The sequence below is a fragment of the Somniosus microcephalus genome, chromosome 2 (assembly GCF_052327205.1).
Source record: "Somniosus microcephalus isolate GS21.2 chromosome 2, FLI_Smic_1.0, whole genome shotgun sequence".
NCBI classification, from domain to species: domain Eukaryota; kingdom Metazoa; phylum Chordata; class Chondrichthyes; order Squaliformes; family Somniosidae; genus Somniosus; species Somniosus microcephalus.
This window is the reverse complement of record NC_140988.1, coordinates 178,196,644-178,217,873: the sequence shown is the minus strand read 5'-3', so window position 1 is coordinate 178,217,873 and position 21,230 is coordinate 178,196,644.

Sequence of the window (21,230 nt, the reverse complement as noted above, 5' to 3'; positions counted from 1 at the left end):
ACACACTGCAGACACGGTACGCCGGTGGTGGAGTCAGCGAATGTTTAAGGTGGTGGATGGGGTGCCAGTCAAGCGAGCTGCTTTGTCCTGGATAGTGTCAAAATCCTTGAGTGCTGTTGGAGCTGCACTCATCCAGGCAAGTGGAGAGTATTCCATCACACTCCTGACTTGTGCCTTGAAGATGGTGGAAAGGCTTTGGGGAGTCAGGAGGTGACTCACTCGCTGCAGAATACCGAGCCTCTGACCTGCTCTTGTTGCCACAGTATTTATGTGACTGGTCCAGTTGAGTTTCTGGTCAATGGTGACCCCCAGAATGTTGATGGTGAGGAATTCGATGATGGTAATACGATTGAATGTCAAGGGGTGGTGGTTAGTCTCTCTCTTGGAGATGGTCATTGACTGGCACTTGTGTGGCACAAATGTTACTTGCCACTTATCAGCCCAAGCCTGAATGTTGTCCAGGTCTTGGTGCATGTGGGCATGGAATGTTTCATTATCTGAGGAGTTGTGAATGGAACTGAACACTGTGCAATCATCAGTGAACATCCCCACTTCTGACCTTATGTTGAAGGGAAGGTCATTGATGAAGCAGCTGAAGATGGTTGAGCCTAGGACATTGCCCTGAGGAACTCCCACAGCGATGTCCTGGGGCTGAGATGATTGACCTCCAACAACCACAACCATCTTCCTTTGTGCTAGGTTTGACTCCAGCCAGTGGAGAGTTTTTCCCCAGATTCCCATTGACTTCAATGTTACTAGGGCTCCTTGATGCCACACTCGGTCAAATGCTGCCTTGATGTCAAGGGCAGTCACTCTCTCCTCATCTCTGGAATTCAGCTCTTTTGTCCAAGTTTGGACCAAGGCTGTAATGAGGTCTGGAGCCGAGTGGTCCTAGCGAAACCCAAACTGAGCATCAGTGAGCAGGTTATTGGTAAGTGCCATTTGATAGCACTATCGATGACACCTTCCATCACTTTGTTGTTGATTGAGAGTAGACTGATGGGGCAGTAATTGACTGGATTGGCTTTGTCCTGCTTTTTGTGGACAGGTCATACGTGGACAATTTTTCACTTCGTCGGGTAGATGCCAGTGTTGTAGCTGTACTGGAACAGCTTGGCTAGAGACACGGCTAGCTCTAGAAAACTAGTCTTCAGGGCTACAGCCGGGATGTTGTTGAGGCCCATAGCCTTTGCTGTATCCAGTGCGCTCAGCCATTTCTTGATATTATTGTATTCGCTGCTCACAATGCGGTTGGGGAGACCAAATGCAGATTGGCTGATCGTTTTGCTGAACACTTACATTCAGTCTGCAAGTGTGATGCTTGACCCTGAGCATTTGGTCGCTTGCCATTTTAATTATCCGTTCCACTCCTACTTTGACCTCTCTGTCCTCGGCCTCATATGCTGTTCCAACGAAGCTCAACGAAAGCTTGAGGAACTGTTCCTCCTCTTTTGATTAGGCACTTTAGAACTTTCTGGACTCATCATTGAGTTCAACAATTTCAGATCATAACCACTGCTCACATTTTTTCAGACAGCAGGTGCTGGTAATAGTTCTGCTGTTGCCATTTATTGCTCCTCTAGACCCATCTTTTGTTTCTTTAACTGTCCCATTACTACCCTGTTTTATCTTGCATCATCATCCCTTTTGTCATTTAATCTCTCCTGCCTTCCACCCTATCACAGACCTTTCCTTTTGTTTTTCCCTCCCCTCCTCCCTTTCCTTATCACTGTACTTGTTTAAAAACTGATACATCTCTAACATTTTCCAGTTCTATTGGCAGGTCATCGACCTGAAACGTTAACTCTGTTTCTCTCTCCACAGATGCTGCCTGACCTCCTGAGTATTTCCAGCATTTTCTGTTTTTATTTCAGATTTCCAGCATCGCAGAATTTTGCTTTTGTCATAATACGATCTGTTTAAGAAGTGAATACATTTCAATTTCTCACAGCCATCATAAACTGTTTTCCATCTTATTTAGATAATCCAAGACAAAGTGTGAAAGTGATGGATCTGGAGGATCGGTGGACCTCTGTGCACAATTCAGATCCACATTGTTTTACTTGGGCAAAATTGAAATAACACACTGTAATATATGTGGGTAGAACAAATGAAGGACAGACACACGATGAGTTGCTAGTCCATGTGCTTGCTTTATTAGGCCAGAGCGAACTGAGCATGCTCAAACTAAACCATGTGACAAACCGTGTGATAAAATACATTGGCCCTGAAATTAGGATCGGGTGCTTGCCGCGCGTGCAAGCCCCCGATCTGCACTCACCCTGCGCGCCGACATCTGAAGCCCGGGCCTGCTTGCATTTCCTGTCACTGGCCCGGTTCAGATGTCAGCGCGATGTGCTTACCTGATCCAGCAGCGTAGTTAGTGCGATGTGCCGGCTGGGATCAGGTGAGCACTCTGCAGTCAATCAGGGGAGGGGAAACTCATTCATGAGTTTGACAGAAAGAGCTGTCAAACTCATGAAAACTCCTGGCCCCAAAACACTACTTAAACCTGAAAGAAAATTTAAAAAAACATTGCACTACTTAAATGAACAATAAAGAACTCTGAAAAACTATTTTAAACAATAATTTTAAAATTTGAAATTTTTTTTTTTAAATCGGAGCTAAAACTAAACTTACCTTACTGTAAATTCTTTAAAAATAACAAACCTGTGGAAATTTTTTTTCTCAATTGTACTAAAAGCCCATTTACCTGAAAAACTAAGTACTTATGTGTGGTTTTTCAATGCGTAAAGACCGGAGGCCTTTACACACGCGCAACTCTGAAAAAAAAAAGGAATTTCACTGCGCACGCGTTGCCTGTGCAGTCGCGCGCGTTCTGCCTCTTAACCCCTTGGGCCAGAGGACAGGAAATGCCGGTTTTCAGCGCATGCGCTGTGCATGCTGAAAACCGGCAATTCCTCCGGGCACACGCGTGAGTACCCCGTCCGTACTCACGCGTTGTGCCCGGAATTACTGGGCAATTATACTGCTTTCCCCTTAAAAAAATGTATGTATTCCCCTCTTAAATACAACAAAACTATGGTTCCACCTATCCCAGCATTACATGTACCACGCACAAAAACTCCAGGCTTTTTTTTAAAATGAACTACAAATCCAGTTTAATAACAGGTTTGTGGAGCCTTCCTGATCTCCTTTCAGAAGGTTTTGGTGTTGAACCAATTTTTGGGCTGTTTTGTTGCAGTTCGGAACTCAAAGATTCTGTTTCTATCTCAGATTTGTTTGAATCTGGTACTTCAGTTACTGAAGTCTGAACTGAGTCAAACTCATGTATGTGTTCATTCAAGATCACTGTCCAATCTAGGCCAGTAAACAAAGCTACTTGCAATTGATTTCATACTGACGATCCCTGGATGTTTAGTTCGGCCAGAATTCTATCTCTCAAAGAAGTAGGTACCACCACTCTTTTTTCCCACTTAATACAACCTTGCTCACAAGACAAGCACGGTGGCATAGTGGTTAGCACTGTTGCCTCACAGCGCCAGGGACCCGGGTTTGAATCCGGCCTCGGGTGACTATCTGTGTGGAGTTTGCACGTTCTCCCCGTGTTTGCGTGGGTTTCCTCCGGGTGCTCCGGTTTCCTCCCACAGTCCAAAGATGTGCGGGTTAGGTTGATTGGCTTTGATAAATTGACCTTTAGTGTTAGGGGGATTAAATATGTGGGGTTACAGGGATAGGGTGGGATATGTGTTGGTGTAGGGGTTACGGGGATCGGGTGGGATATGTGTCGGTGCAGGCTCGATGGGCCGAAATGGCCTCTATCTGCACTGTGGGGTTTCTGTGATTCTGTGAATTCAGTATGATGGTTATGGAATGGTTTCAATTCTGTGTCCAGACACTGATCAGTCCATCCATTCAAGGTGTTTTCATAAAGTCTCTTCAGTACTGAGTCCTTTTGAATATCATCTGCAATCTCACTTGCATTCACGGGAAAGTTTTTGTCAACTGTACCTAGCGTGAAAATTGCACCTTCACTCCCAATACATGAGTCCTCATGTGGCAACCTGGACAAGGCATCCACGATTGCATTCTGCTTTGAAGTGTGATATTCAATCGTGTAGTCATATTGTGACAACAACATTGCCCACTGTTGCATTCTTGATGTGGCCATTGCAGGGATGGCAGATTTGGGCCCCAATATTGCTAGGAGCGGTTTGTGATTGGTTAACAGGGTAAAGTTTCTGCCGATCAGGAACTGTTGGAATTTCTTGATTCCAAACACTATGGCGAGTGCTTCCTTTTCAATTTACGCGTAGTTTCTTTCGCTCTTTGTGAGGGTTCACGATGCGAACACGATTGGTTCCTCTTGGCCATCATCCATTATGTGGCTTATGACAGCTTCCACACCATAGCTGGAAGCATCACATGCTAACTTAAGCTCACGCTCTGTGTCATAGTGCACAAGTAGAGCATCGCTAGAGAGACTTCTCTTACAAGCGTTGTAAGCTTCCTGTTGCGCTTTTGTCCACTTCCACTTGACATCCTTCTTGAGGAGCTCGTGCAATGGAGCTAACATGGTTGCTAACTCAGGTAAGAAACGTGCATAGTACTGGACCATTCCAAGGAAAGATCTTAACTCAAGACATGTTCTGTGGCTTTGGAGCTTTGATGACAGCATCAAACTTTTCCTTCACTGGTTACAAGCCATTTGCATCAACTTTCAGACCAAGTAACACAACCTCAGGCTGCACAAAAGCATATTTGCTCCTTTTCAATTTGACATTGTGGGCATGCAACCTTTTAAGCACTAACACTAACATTTATAGATTTTCTTCCTCGCTGCTTGTTGCGATCAGCACATTGTCGTGATTGCATAAACAATTTTGCAACTCTTTGCAAAATCTTATCCATTGTAGCCTGGAAGATTTTGGGGAGGACTTTACACCATACGGCAGCTTGGTGTATGGGTGCAGTCCCTTGTGTGTGTTGATGGTGAGATACTGTTGACTCTCTTTGTCAGCATTCAGCTGAGCGTAAGCGTGCGACAGGTTAAGCTTGGAGAAAACCTTTGACCCAGAGAGTGCTGTATACAAATCTTGTGATGTAGGTAATGGGTACTGCTCATCGCCAACTGCTTTTTTGATAGTAATTTTGTAGTCACCACACAAGCGTACAGTTTTGTCTGTTTTGGGTACTACCACAATTGGGGTAGCCCATTCACTTTTATCAGTTTTTACACTAACACTCCATTCTCTCTGAGCTTTGCTAGCTCTTCCTCCACCTGACTTTTCAACGCATAGGGAACTGGCCTTGCCTTACAATAGACAGGCTTCGCATTGGACTTGATGCGGATATGCGCGTCATACCCAGTGATGCCCTCATAACTGTCTGAGAACATGCTTTTATACTTGTTCAGCACTGTGTTGAGTCACTTCTTTGACTGAAGACATTTTTCCAGTCTAGTTTTAACTTTCTCAACCAGTTTTTGCCCATGAGGGTTGGCCTGTTGCAGCTCGCTACAATAATAGGCAGCTTTACTGACTGGCCATTGTGCTGAATTGTACATTCCATTTGTCCACATGTCTCTAGGATTTCTCCGGAGTAGGTTTTTAACTCTACGGTACTCTTTGTAAGTGGTATTTGATTAAACTTACTCTCATATGTGTCCTTACTCATGATAGAGCAGTCCGCCGCCGTATCGATACACATATGATCAAAAGTTTTGTACGGAAGTCTTTCTCATGACTGCTAGCATTGCCGCTAGTGGCATAGATACTGATGATGTCTAGTTCTTCAACATCAGGTGTGTTCACTTCAATATTGTGTTTGTTGGCACTGTTTTGCATTGCCACTAGAATGGTTCTTACTTCCTGCTTTCGAACTAGCTCAGCAAGCTGTTGAAATATGGCCTTGCTTCTGGCAGTGAAAACTCTTTGCATTTCTGTATTGGCAGGTCTGTGGTGAGTGATTTCCATTGCAGCAACAACAATTCACTGAACTGCTCTCACCGACATGCTTTTGACTCGGTCTCACAGCTTTCGGTTTGGTGACGGCTTTGTGACTGTACTAGTCACTTGAGTTGAACAGAGCTCCCTAGCATTCTTAGACTCCATCTCCATAGATAGGGCAATTTTGCATGCTATGTCAAACGTTAGGTTCGGAGTGTTCAGTAACTTGGACTGTGTGCACTCATCCACCAGTCCACACACAAACTTATCTCACAACGCACGATCCAAGAATGTACTAAAGTTACAATGCAAAAACAGGTTCTTAAGAGCTAAGAGCTACAATGTACTCACTGATGGTTTCACTTTGTTTTTGGTTTCTGGTACCAAACTTATAGCACTGCTATTTCTAATGGCTTTGGGTCGAAATGGTCCTCGAGTTTCTCGACAATGTCTTCAAACGACACATCCTTCGCTTTCCCTGGCACGAGTAAATTTGTCAATGTTCCCTGGACATCTGGCCCGCTCTCCGTTAGAAAAATTGCTTTCTTCCGTTCACAAATTACTTTATTTTGAGTTTGAACATTCTCATCTGCACCTTTGGTCTCAATATTGTTATTGGCCTTAAAAAACATCTCCATCCACTCAATGTAAGAACTGAATGGTTCGCAAGTTCAGTCTTACATGCCGAGGCTGCCGATGAATTCCGTAGGCGCGGCCATGATTGTTCCGATCCCATTAAACAGTGACTCAGCACGCTACCTGTGTACCTGTGAGAGTCAACGCTGCTGATGCTGTGTATACATACACGCGAAGGCGAACTACAGACGATTCTGCATCAGCATTAACGGTAAAACATCGTAAAAATTCAGTTTAGGTGTCACAATTTCATCTTAAAATGTCCACGCGAAGGTTGAACACTGTGTAAAGTCTGTAAGTTGTGCAGTAAATAACTTCAGAGACTTTAGAAGTACAAACAAAACAGGTCTTTACTATTCAGAGGTCTGGGCGATTTCTGCCCTAGTTAACGTATCACAACCCTTATATACTGGTGTGGTCACTATCGGTATTACAGTATACATGAGCCAATAAATAGTGCCACCCTGAAGTAGTGCTCTTAAAGGCGAACGGTCACATTCTATAGTTCCCTTAAAGGTAAACGGTTACATACACAACACTCCTCCCTTCCTAGCTTATTACTTACAGAATCCCGTTAAACATACAATCTTCAATTTTATATAAACAGGTTGCAGATATACTCTCGATGGAGTCAACGTCATATAACAATTTACAGATATACTCTCGATGGAGTCAACGTCATATAACTTCATGTTTAACATAACATAATAACATATATATCTTCATGTCACAACAGATCACAGATTCAGTCTCTGTGGAAAACAATTCATAGATTCAGTCTCTGTGGTGTAGTCGGTTCACATTGCTGGAGTGACTCATTCAATAGTCCTTCCATGGGTTTAACAGTTTGAACTTCCGAACTGAATTGGCTCCGTTCGGAGGGACCACGTGTGTGATCTGGTAGAGGTAATCATGGTTCAGATGGGTCATCTTCTGTTTTGACTTTTCCTTTTCTGCTTCTTGGAGACTCTCTGGGCTCCACTGTCAGCTGCCAGCTGTATGCGCAGTTCCTCCTTCTCTTCCTCCTTTTTCCGTAGTAGAGCCACCTTCTCCCGATGTTCTGTAGACTTTCGGTGCTCCTCCATGATTTCTGTATGGTGGGAGTCGAAGTTACAAGTTGGGCAGGACAGGACATAGTAATATTCGGAGTCGTCCTGAGCTAGGCCAGCGAGAGGGTCTTCTATATCCTCCCTACCCAGCTGGACGTCAGCCAATTTTTGTTCCAAATCCAGACATCTTTCCTGAAGAGACTTCTTCACGTGTTCCGCTTCCTCTAACTTTTTCTGGGCTTTCAGCAAGTTGTTTACTAATGACCTCATTTGTGATTTTAATACTTCAACTTCCTTTGGAGATTGATTGATCGGACTATTCAATCCCTCTACCGGAGCAGTTGTTTCAGCGTTCTGTTGTTCAACCTTGACATGAGTCAGCGTACTTTTGGTATCTAAGGGTTGCTCTGCTGCCAACTTCTCCGTCTGTGTTGCAACCTCGGCTATTTCAATAACTTTTGAGAGCTCCAAACCCTTCTCCTCTGACGATTTAAGCTCATGTTCATGGCCCATTCTTACGGTCTCTGTGTTTCTTACAGTTCCCTTTTCTTCCACTGAAAAGATTTCCAGTTGCATCTGTTCTTCAAGTCGTTGGACCTCGGCCATTGCCGCTTCATATTTATTTTGTGTTTCCTTTAATAATTTAACGAGTTCTTGGACATCCTGAATTCCCTGTTCTGGTATGTCTTCCACCACTAATTTTTTTCCTATGGATTGAATCCCTAACGATGAGTCAGCCTTGGCCTGAAGCTCATCAAACATTTCCTGCAGACTTTGTAATTCTTGCTTATGGTCAACCTTTAGTCGTTCATGTTCTTTCACTAACACGAGCTTTTCGGAAGTTGCCAAGTTAACCCCTTCCAGGATTGTAGTCCGAGCCTGTTCATACTGTTCTTTCAACTCGTTACACTCTGCTTGCAACAAGTCGTAGAGGTGAACTGGAATACCATCCTGACTTCCTGAAGATTCCTCTTCCTTTGGATCGTTCTGTGTATATTCTAGTTCCTGAACAGCCTCAGGGAGATGTGATTGGTACTTGACCACGATGGCTCTATGGTCGCTCTCTGCTTGAGCGGGCTGTCTCTGTTGTCTTTCCAGGGACTCCCATTCGGTGTCCCAGAACTTTTTCACCTTTTCCATCTCTTGTAGGAGACGGGCACTCAACTGTTCTAATTGTCGTTGTACTTTGACATAACGTTGAGTTCTAGCCCGGTGTTCCTCCGTAATGCATCTGTCTGTAGCTTGAACAGACTCAGAATTCTCTGTCTTTATGCACGCCATCGATTTCCCAACCTTAGTCCGTGAGTTCATGTTAATCTTGTTTTTCATACATAAGCTGGACTTATCGTCTTCCGGCTCGGAGTCTGAGCTGCTTGTCTGCACCGAGTCCTCACTCGTCATTGCTTGTCGGTAGTGCCATTCCATGTCTATTTTCTTGATCCACTCCCGTCCCAGAAGTGGTGGTCCTCCCTCAGGTAGTACGTACAGATACATTCGTGGGTGTTCTTTACCCCTATCTCTCACCTTGACTCGTATTTTTCCCAGGGGGTATACATGATGCCCCGTGTATGTCTGTAATACGAATTTGGTATTTCTTAAGGGTATGTGAGAGAATAGCCGGTGATAGTCCTTTTGGTTGATGACGGATACAGCTGATCCCGTGTCCAGCTCCATTCGTACTTGGACTCCCGCTATTTTTAGTGTGACCCAGATCAACTGTAGATCAGTTACTTTACCCACATGGTGGATTCTCAGACTATCCAGCTCCTGGCTGTTTGGGTCTGAGTCTGAATTTTGTTCGTCTGAACTCTTTTCAGCCACCTGATGCACCTTGTTGTACTTTCCTTGTGGTGGTGGCTTCCTTTGCTTGTTGGTCTTCTTTCCGGACCTGCATACCTTCGCGATGTGACCCAGTTTGCCACATTTCCTGCACTCTTGGTTCTTAAACCAGCACTGATTCTGGCCGTGCGTTGTCTTTCCACAACGGTAGCATTTGGGAGTGCTTGTTGTAATTTGGTCCACCCCGAGTGCCGCCGCCTTTAGCTGCATTTCCGCCGTCCCTTTCGCTGCGGCTTCGTGCGATGAAGCTATGAGGACAGCCCTGTCCAGTGTGAGGTCGTTTTCTTCCAGAAGTCGCTTCTGCGTTCCTTCTTTGGCCAAGCCGCATACGAACTTGTCCCGCAGCGCCTCTGTCAAATTCCCTCCAAACTGGCAGTATTTCGCTAGCTTACGCAGTTCGACTAAGTATTCCGCATTGCTTTCATCTTGCCTCTGGGTTCTGGCGTAAAATTTAAATCGTTCAGCCAGCATCAACGGTGTGGGGTTCAAGTGATCCTTCAACACTGTTACGATCTCTTCGAAGGTCTGGTCCACTGGTTTAACTGGTGCTATTAGATGTTTCAAAAGCCCGTATGTTTTTGCTCCCATCGAATTTAACAAAGTTATTGCCTTGTTGTCATCCTCAATTTCGTTGGCTACGCAATATATTTCTATGCGTTCCACATACGTGGCCCAGTCTTCTATTTCTGCATTAAAGTCATTAATATTTCCTCGCTTAGGCATCTTCTTCTCTTTTTGAGAACAGTACAAGTATTACTTTACTTATTATTAATTTTCTTCTCTCTTCTTGAGAACACACCAGCCTTTCTGAAAAATCTTATTACTTTTCTGAAATTCTTAATAATTTCCAAGATGGCGGTTTCCCGCTTCTTCCTTCTTCTTCGGCGGTTTTCCCGCGAAAAATGGCGGCTTTCCCGCGCTTCTCGGCTCTCCCCGCCCACGGCAATGGCGGTTTCCCGCTTCTTCCCCTGGCGGGAGGGGTACACTTTCCCCCGCGGGCGACGGCCGCTGGCTACCGGTCCCCAGCCTGTGCGTCGGCTTCAGCGCTCTCCGCTGGCTTTCAGACCCCCAGCCCGCGCGTCGGCTTCAGCGCTCTCCGCTGGTTTTCAGATCCCCAGCCCGCGCGTCGGCTTCAGCGCTCTCCGCTGGCTTTCAGATCCCCAGCCCGCGCGTCGGCTTCAGCGCTCTCCTTCCCGCGGCAGGCAACCGGCTCCGGGTACCCCCGATGACGGCGGACAGTTACAGCCTCTGAACTGGCTCTCGGCCAATTCCCGATTTCTCGGCTCTGTCTCACCCGGCCTGCTCCCGGTCTCAGCGCCTCTGGACCCGACTTTGTCTGGCTCCTTTCCCCCTCGACCGTGGTCGAGTGTACCGCCCTTATCCTCTGGTTTTACTCCTTCCTTATTTTCATTTACTGTTCCCTTACTCACAGTCCGTGGCAGCCTTGCCTCTCTTGTCGATCGGCTCGCTCCTCACTGTGGCAGAAGGGACCGTCAGTGCCTGTTGCAGATGGAAGTTTTCAATGCCAAAATCTTCCTCTTTGCTATCGCTGCAGCCTCGAGTTTTCACCCAGCAGAACGACGAGGGCGGGTGCCTTACTTCGACGCTCCTTAGTTGCTTAGGAACTACTGTTGCCGCAGGGTACGATCGGCCTCGTCGCCATTGTAAAGTCTGTAAGTTGTGCAGTAAATAACTTCAGAGACTTTAGAAGTACAAACAAAACAGGTCTTTACTATTCAGAGGTCTGGGTGATTTCTGCCCTAGTTAACGTATCACAACCCTTATATACTGGTGTGGTCACTATCGGTATTACAGTATACATGAGCCAATAAATAGTGCCACCCTGAAGTAGTGCTCTTAAAGGCGAACGGTCACATTCTATAGTTCCCTTAAAGGTAAACGGTTACATACACAACACACTGTGTCCTTCCAAAGTCCCTAAAAATGGCCTTGGACTCCCATCCTCATTGCCAAAATGTAATATATGTAGGTAGAACAAATGAAGGGCAGAGACACGATGAGTTGTTAGTTCGTGTGCTTGCTTTACTAGGCCAGAGCGAACTGAGCATGCTCATACTAAACCATGTGACAAACCATGGGATAATGCATTACACACGCAGATCCAATTATATGCAAAAATGGCTGTAAGCTATTAACAAGGAAAACCATAGCACAAACTCTTTCCGTTGTTTCATGAGTTTAACATTGTCTCTGGCTCACTTTTAAAGAAAATAAAATTCTTTACTGTTCAGCAGTGGAATGATTCAATCCACATTAAACATGAAATAATTAACAATGCAGGTTTTACAACGAATGGAAACCACAAAATACTATAGAGTAGGAGCTAAATATCATTCTAACCTTTAATGTACATACCCACTCACCAGGTACCAAAATAACTCTGAGCTCTATATATTTTATAAGGTAAAGGAAGACGTGTCTAGCAAACATAATGGGGGAGAAATTCAGTATTGCCCCGTTTGGGGCGCTAATTTTTAAAATCGTGTAAAATTAGCACCAGGCGCTAATGAGTCTGAGCTTCCCTTAAATTGGCCGTTAGTGCTCCTGGAAAGAGCTATAGCACTAAATCAAGCATTAATGACCTCAGTAGGGCGCTACAGGGGCACTACCAGCAGAGCGATAATGAATTTCAGGTGCTATGCAATCGGGAATGATCCTTCACACTGGCCCCTTCCAGCTCTTAAAGGGGAGGTTGCGTCATTGTGCAGATCCTCATTTTCAGCATTGCTGGCTGTGAAGACGACCTGCAAGCAACTCAATCCCCTGATCGTGATGGCTGATTCCACTCCCAGGGAGAGAGCTTGTTGTTTCACGGACAAGGCATTGGAGGCATTGGTTGCGGGAATGGAGTGAAGGAGGTTAGTGCTGTTCCCAGACACTGGAAGGAGGCCATTGCCCCAGGTCTTCAGGGCAATGTGGAGGGAAGTGGCCCAGGAGGTCTCGGCCAGTAGTGTGGTCATACGCAGCCAGACACAATGCTGTAAGAAATTCAACGACCTCACTCGGGTGGTCAAGGTGAGTACATGCTTCAACAGGTCGTACATACCAGCATGTGAACCTCACTCTGTACACACTGCACAATCCACCACACCCCCACCACTCACGCACCAAGCATCTGCTCAAACCTACTCAAACTCACATCCAGATCTCACGCCTTGCCTACAATCACAGCTATTCAACTACGGCAGGCATACCTCCCAAACACATAGCTGGACTCTGACTCAAACACATTTGTTTCTCTTGCAGGCCAAGATAGCCCACAATAAGAGGGAGCAGCAGGTAACAGGTGGGGGTGATGCGCAGCTCCAGCAGCTTTCAGACCCGGAGGAGTGAGTGCTGCGACTCATTGGGCAGTAGGTGGTGGGCGGCGTGGCCATCGGTAACGTCAACCTCCTTGGGGGCAACAACGGCATGTTCATCCCCTCTCCTTCTCTCATCCCACTTCCCCCTCACAGCACAAGCCTTTCCCACTTTCCACCTCCTGAGAATTTCTGCATTCCTTGCTCCCTTCCTGCCCCCCTGCCCTCACCTTAACGCGAGTCTTGTGCCTTTATGCTTTCAGACAATCAGCAACCAGATGACCAGCCTGTCCCTGAGCCTTCCACTGAGAGTGAGGAAGGAGAAGAGAAGGAGGAGCAAAGCACCGTGTAACTGCATGTTTCACCCGCAGGCACCACCTCAGATACTGGCACTACACGAACTTTAGAGGCAGGTTTAGTAGAGGGGTCTGCACTGGGTGATGCACCAGGGATGAGTGGACTGCAGCAAGGCCAGGGGGAAAGGGTAGCTCGGGAGCCAGCTCCCTGGGGGGCGAGTTCACATGCGACTTCTGCTACACAGGACTCAGATGAGGACCTCGATGGGGAGGCATTCACAAGAAGGGTGATGGCCATGCACTCTGAGATAGCAGGGTTGCCCGAGAGCCTCTCGGCAATGGTAAGGAGTGTGGAGGAGTCCACCTCCAAAATTGCACAGAGCACAGAGGCCATCAATTCCACTCTGCAGAGGATGATGGACTCCCAGAGAGACTGCTGATCCAAACCTCATGATAAGTGTCATGGGCGATGTGGCAGCTTCCAATGTAGCACAGGCAGAAGCGACGCAACGTCTTAGTGCTGTCACGCAGTCAATGGTTGGTGGCATCAAATCTCAGACTGCTCTCATGCAGTCTCAGGTTTGCAAAAGGGTGATTAGTTAATATTATTGCTGTATATATGTGGTTGCTGAATTTGGATACATTTATTATTGGAATGTTGCAGATTTGGGGCTGTATCTCATTTCAGCTTTGGGGTGTAGTATGGAATGAGAAATCGATGGAATAATGGGTGTAATGATCAATAACATGTCATTCTATAGTGGACACTAGGTGGAGCCGTAGAGCTGTGTAGAGCTGTATATAGCTGTATGTATAAGACTACACTACCCAGCTGTATGTATATTAAGACTACATTACCCATGAGGCACTAGGCTACCCACAAGGCAACAGTCAAGATGGAAGCCTCTACAGATACTGTACCTAGTCCACATGTGCTCAATAAAAGGTCTAGCAAAAGCTAGCTGTGCTCATAATAAGAATGTCTATTTATTAATGAACATAACAATGGGGACTGGCTGAGCAACCAGGAAGTGGCCTCGAATTCATTGGAACCGAAGTCTGATGAGGCGGTCACGTTCCACAAGGCCGATTGAGCGGCGACCTCTACTGTTGCTGATTTTCGTGCTCTTGTTCCTCATCCTTGTCCTCCTCATCTCCCTCTTCCTCCCCCTGAGGTGGTGGAGTTCTGCCTGGTGGCAATGGCTGTGCCCTCATGATGGCCAAGTTGTGCAGCATGCAGCAGACGATGACAAAAAGGGACACCCGCTCAGCCAAGTACTGGAGGGCTCCTCCCTAGCGGTCAAGGCAGCAGAACCGTTGCTCAAGCACTCCGATGGTCTGCTCAATGATGTTCCTGGTGGCAGCATGGCTCTCATTGTGCAGGGCACGAGTGCTGGAGTTGCGATGGAGAGTCATGAGCCAGGTGGAGAGCGGATAGCCCTTGTCTCCCAGCAGCCAGCCGTGAGCTTGATGTGGTGGCTGGAACAGAGCTGGCACACCAGTCTGGCGCAGGATGAAGGCATTGTGGCTGCTGCCAGGATAGGGGGCATTGACGGTGAGGATTCGCTGTATGTGGTCGCACACCAACTGCACATTAAGTGAGTGGTAGCCTTTGTGGTTACGGAATACCTCAGGATTGTTATGATGTGCCCGCAAAGCGGCGTGAGTGCAGTCAATGGCACCCTGCACCATGGGGAAGCCCACTATCCTAGCAAAGCCACATGCATACTCACACTGCTTCTCTCTGGTCGTGGGGAAGGAAATGTAGTCCCTTCTCCTTCTGTGACCTCGCGGGTGCAGCAATGGACGGCGAACTGCGAGATGTTCACTATGTCCCCTGTTGCAGACTGGAAGGATCCGCTGGTGTAGAAATTGAGGGCGACGGTGTCCTTGACAGCCACAGAGAGAGCCGTGGTCGCCCTGATGTGAGGCTCGAGGTTTGGCTGCAGGAGGTGGCAGAGCTCTGTGACCACCTCTTTGGTGAAGCGGAGCCTTCTAAGACACTGTTCCTCAGTGAAACTGTTGTAGGAGAAATGCTGCTGGGATACCCTGGGAGGGTAAGGCCTCCTGTTGAGAGCCCTGTTGGCCCTCCCCCCTCTGGCCACATTTTGCAATCTTTCTCTCTGCCTCCGCTGCCTCCAACGCTGATGCTAGAGGGTGAGGTCCAGTGCCAGTACAGCCCCCCATTAAATTATGGAAATGTTGCACTTTCAAATATCACCTAAATGAAAGTGATACATTTTTCTGAGACAGAAGACTCCTTCAACTGAAAAACACTGAAATCGCTCAAAACGTCTGTTTGCCTATGTCAAACTGACAAGGCAGCATTCTTTGCTAACTAAAAATAAACTGATGTTGATGCTTTTATATAGCGCTCCTCCGGCGTTCATCCGACTGCATACCGCCTCCTCTACCTGTCGTTGCAAATGGCAGGTGCTCAGGCAGGGGCGAGAGTGAATTTCTGAGCTGGGACGCTACCCGGGTGCTGCGCAGCCGGTTGACATCACGATCTCCGCAGGAGAGCGCGGCGCTGGTGGTTACCATCGCCGCAAACTTCCACTTCAATTTCGCGGGCGCGGTACTATTGTCGCGCACAGTCGCTAAGTTGGCAGTGCCCTGTTAGCTCCCCGGAGGCACTAACGGGAGGTGCAAAGGTACCCAATTTCTCCCCCATAGTATTTCAATAGAACGTTTTAATTGCCTGATTTGATATATTGTGCTGCAATGCAGAGCTGAACCAATGCACAACTGTGAAATTCAATAATTGAAGTATGAAAATGATTCTTAATGACATTCGATCCATTCATCAGTACTCCATTTTGAAGAGACACAACTATCCTTTAAGGATCTAGCCGCATTCCATTTTCTGTTGTTACTCTGTAACATATACGGTGATATGGCACCAATTTTTATTTCTTCAATACAGTTAAAACTTCCAGTGACAGACTGAATGAACACGAGAGCAACACTAAGTAAAACTGACACCTGCCTTACATTAAAACGGGTTCTGTTTTCTGCAACAGATGATTTAAATGAATCACCTTACCTAAGAATAGTACACTTAAACCTTCTTTTCTTTATAAAGCTGCTGTCCAGGCATCTCGAGGAATGCATATTCGCCCATATTAAAAGCTAAATTAAATTGGCTTGGATTATAGCATCAAATAGTTAACAAACATCAATGTTGGAAAGTCATGATCTGGATGTGTTTTGCTAGGGCAATTTTCATCTTGTTACTGCCCTGTTTGCTCTCAAAAAGTGGAGTGGTAATGGTCTGCAAATAAAACAGCTGCTAATCCAGCCCATTTACCATTGCTTTCATGTGCGGTCCAATTTTTAGACGGGCATGAATCCTGGTGGCCAGATCTCCTGTCTGAAATAGGCAGGAGCCTTGTCAATACACATGAATTGGGTGACATCTTTAAACCCTGATGCCATTTCCCACCCTCACCGCCTGACTACCGCCAGTTACCCACCATCCACAATCATTGGCGGTTCAAGTCGGGAGGCAGCCATTTCAAGTGACATTTCAAGGGATTCTCAGTTGCTCTCGGGTAAAGCTGTCTAGAGCTTTTGGAAAAAAATTCTTGCCGTAACTTGTGGGTATTTGAACATAAGAACATAAGAATTAGGAGCAGGAGTAGGCCATATGGCCCTTCGAGCCTGCTCCGCCATTCTACAAGATCATGGCTGATGTTTGACCTCAACTTCACTTTCCTGCCGATCCCCATATCCCTCAATTCCCCTAGAGTTCAAAAATCTATCTATCTCAGCCTTGAATATACTCAACGGCTGAGCATTCACAGCCCTCTGGGGCAGAGAATTCCAAAGATTCACAAACTTCTGAGTGAAGAAATTCCTCCTCATCTCCTTCTTAAATGGCCGACCTCTTATCCTGAGACTATGCCCCCTAGTTCTAGACTCTCCAGCCAGGGGAAACAACCTCTCAGCATCTACCCTGTCAATCCCACCTTAGAATCTTATATGTTTCAATGAGATCACCTCTCATTCTTCTAAATTCCAGAGAGTATAGGCCCAACAACTCAATCATTCCTCATAGGACAACCCTCTCATCCCAGGGCTCAATCTAGTGAACCTTCGTTACACCGTCTCTAAGGCATGTATGTCCTTTCTCAGATAAGGAGACCAAAACTGTGCACAGTACTCCAGGTGTGGTCTCACCAAAGCCCTGTACAATTGTAGTAAGACTTCCTTTTGTACTCAACCCCCTTGCAATAAAGGCCAACATGAAATTTGCCTTCCTAATTGCTTGCTGTACGTGCAAGCTAACTTTCTGTGTTTCCTGTACGACGACACCAAAATCTCTCTGAACACCAACATTTAATAGTTTCTCACCATTTAAAAAAATATTCTGATTTTCTATTCTTCCTACCAAAGTGAATAGCCTCACATTTCCTCACATTATACTCCATCTGCCACCTTATTGCCCATTCCCTTAACCTGCACTCGGTCCCTTCATCTAAGTCATTAATATAGATTGTAAATAGCTGAGGCCCAAGCACTGATCCTTGCGGCACCCCACTAGTTACCTCCTGCCAACCTGAAAATGACCCATTTATCCCTACTTTCTGTCCATTAACCAATCCTCTATCCATGTTAATATATTACCCCCAATCCCATGAGCCCTTATTTTGCGTAGCAACCTTTTATGCGGCACCTTATCGAATGCCTTTTGGAAATCCAAATATACTACATCCACTGGTTCCCCTTTATCTACCCTGCTAGTTACATCGTCAAAAAACTGTAATAAATTTGTTAAACACGGTTTCCCTTTCATAAAACCATGCTGACTCTGCCTACTATTTGATTTGAAAGTACTTGCAGTTGCTGCTGTAGGTTCTGAACTCATGTTGCATGCTGCTCTACAGTTGCTTCTCTCTGTGCTACACACAAAATGTACCTCCCCTTTAAGCTGCTGCACCAGACCCTTCAGAAAAAGCCACACTACCTCCAAAAAGGTGAGCTGCCCACGAGGATTGTGTTTTATGCTGGCAGCTCAGCTACCACATGTTAATGAGGGGCAACCCGGAAAATCGCACAGGTGCCCTGCTGACTCCTCTGAGTGGCATGCTTGCCCCAACTAATGCCTGCCCATTTATCAATTGCACATGAAAATCACCCCCATTGTCTCTCTCCTCGCAAAGTCCCTCTGTAAACTGGCCATCAGTGGCTGAGTCAGGTTTTCATTCCATTGTTCTGATACGTATCTGTTTCGATACTTGAGTAGATAGGATCAGGATCCACATAAGTATTATATTAAACACAAAAGTAATAGTAGTAATATTAATATTTTGGAGCAGCACTATGTAACAATTGAAGTGGGTGGGGTTTTGAAAAATCCAAATTCTGACATGGAGTTTATTCTGTTCTGGTTGGTTCAAGTTAGACAAACTTGGAGAGATGTGACTGTTATGTATTGTGTGTTCTATTGTGTGTTCTCCTCCCACCTGTGGTGGCGCTGTCACAGGAGATAAATGGTTGGGTGTTCTCTGTTAAGTTTAGCTCTCTTTGTTCGGAACTTTCCAGAACTTCCTTTCCTTCCAATAAAGCACTTCATGTTTGAATCTCTGAGTTCTGAGTCCTAAATTGTGTCTAGGTAGAAAGGTACCGACACAACAAGTGGCAACGAGGAGCGGATGAATCTGCATACGTTACGGGTGCAGTGAGTAAACAGAAATTTTAATTTGAAACGTGAGATGGCTACTATATCAGGAAACATCAGTGATTTTGATGAAAATGTGGAGCAATGGAGCGCATATACGGAACGTATTGACTATTTTGTATTGGTGAATGCGGTGGCAAATGAAAAGGTCGCGCCTACCTTTTTGAGTGTAATCGGGCCGAAGACATTCAATTTACTTAGCAGCCTCGTGCAGCCAGATAAGCCAGGAACTAAAACATATAAGCAACTAGTGGAAATTCTTGGAGCACATTTTTCACCAAAACCTCTGGTTATTGCTGAGAGATTTAGATTTCACAAACGGAATCAAGAGGAGAGGGAATCAGTGACGATGTTTATCACTGCTTTAAAAAGGTTGTCGGAACACTGCCAGTTCAAGGAGGTGCTGAATGACACCATTAGAGACAGACTTGTGTGTGGTCTGCAAAATGAAGCCACACAGAAGCGCCTTCTTACTGAGGACAACCTTACTCTTGAAAAGGCCATTGAAGTTAGTGTCTCCATGGAGATGGTGGAAAAGGAGGCTCACCAGTTGAGTCCAACAGGGAGAGTTCACAAGGTGTTGTCTGAGCCTAAAGGTGTGCGGAATGGCACATGTTACCGTTGTGGGAAAATGGGCCATCACGCTAATGACTGCTGGTGTACGGAGCTGGAATGCCAAAATTGTGGCAAAAAGGGTCACATTGAACGCGCCTGTAGAGGTAAAAAAAAGCACAGACAGAGCTGGGAAGCATGGAAGCAAAATGTCTGTATTTGGATAAGAGAGGAAAAAGAGTGTTCATTCAGTGCAGTATGATGGAACAAGCAAAACAGAGGGGAGCGACACCTCTGAGGAGGAAGAGGTGCACATACTGACGGTTGCAGGTGATTCAAATGGCTACTGGGTGTCACCACTGGTGGAGGGACAATCAATGCGGATGGAGGTGGACACAGGCGCAGCTGTGTTCCTTGTTTCAGGCACTGTCTACAACAAAATGCTAAAGCATCTTACCCTTCAGCCAACAAACATTGTGCCAAAGACGTATACCGGCGAACCTGTGGCCATGAGAGGCATCATTGAGGTGACAGTTAAATTGAACGGGCAGACTGCAAAACTGCCACTATATGTGGTAAAGGGAAATTACCCATCGTTACTGGGACGTGCGTGGCTAGAGAAAATCACGCTGGACTGGCCTGCAGCCCGCATGATGTCAAAAGGGGAGTCAGGTCTGACTGCAGTGTTAAACAAACACTCTTCAATGGGGAACTTGGGAGCATGAAAAAGATCAGTGTGAGACTGGACATTAAACCTGACAGCAAGCCAAAGTTTCACAAAGCCTGACCTGTACCCTATGCAATTAGGCCAAAAGTTGAGGCTAACTTGGAGGCCTTAGTCGAGAATGGAGTCCTGGAGCCTGTGAGCGTGAGCAAATGGGCCACACCCATTGTTCCTGTCCTGAAAAAGGATGGATCTGTTCGAATCTGCGGGGATTTTAAAGTGACTATTAACCCGGTGCTGTCTGTGGAACAGTACCCTCTTCTCCTCATTGAGGATCTTTTTACGGGCCTGGCCGGAGGGCAAAAGTTCAGCAAAATAGACTTATGCCAGGCTTATCTACAAATGCATGTCGATGACAAATCAAAGGAGCTGCTGACAATTGTGACACACAAGGGGCTTTACAGGTACTGCCGCCTTCCGTTTGGAATTACGTCGGCCCCTGCTCTATTCCAAAGGGCAATGGATCAGATTTTGAGTGGACTGCCAGGAGTCCAGTGCTACCTGGACAACATCCTTGTCACTGGGACAAATGAGGAGGATCATCTTCTGAACTTGGATGCGACACTACAACGACTGAAAGAGTACGGACTCAGAGTCCGTAAAGACAAATGTGAATTCTTTCAGTCTTCAGTTGAGTACCTGGGGCATGTGATTGACGCTACTGGCCTGCATAAGGCACCGTCAAAGGTCAAGGTGATCGTGGAGGCCCCAGCACCCCAGAATGTGAGCCAGTTACGTTCATTTCTGGGGCTACTTAACTACTATGGGAAGTTTATTCCAGACTTAGCAACATTGCTGAAGCCGTTACATCAGTTGCTATGTCAAGGCAAAACATGGAAATGGACTGAACTGTGCAACAAAGCTTTCGCCCAAGCAAAGAAAGCATTGCTGAAATCGGAGGTCCTGACACACTTCAACCCAAAGCTGCCCGTGCAGCTAGCATGTGATGCATCACCATATGGTGTGGGAGCAGTCATATCCCACATCATGCCTTCGGGTGAAGAGAAACCTATTGCCTTCGCATCACGCACCTTGAACAAGGCCGAGAGTAACTATGCGCAGATCGAGCGCGAGGCCTTGGGAATCGTTTTTGGAATTCGAAAATTTCATCAGTACCTGTTTGGGAGAAGGTTCACACTCCTGACGGACCACCGTCCATTGACTTCAATCTTCGGGCCCCACACCAGAATTCCGTCTCTCGCTGCAAGCAGGATGCAAAGGT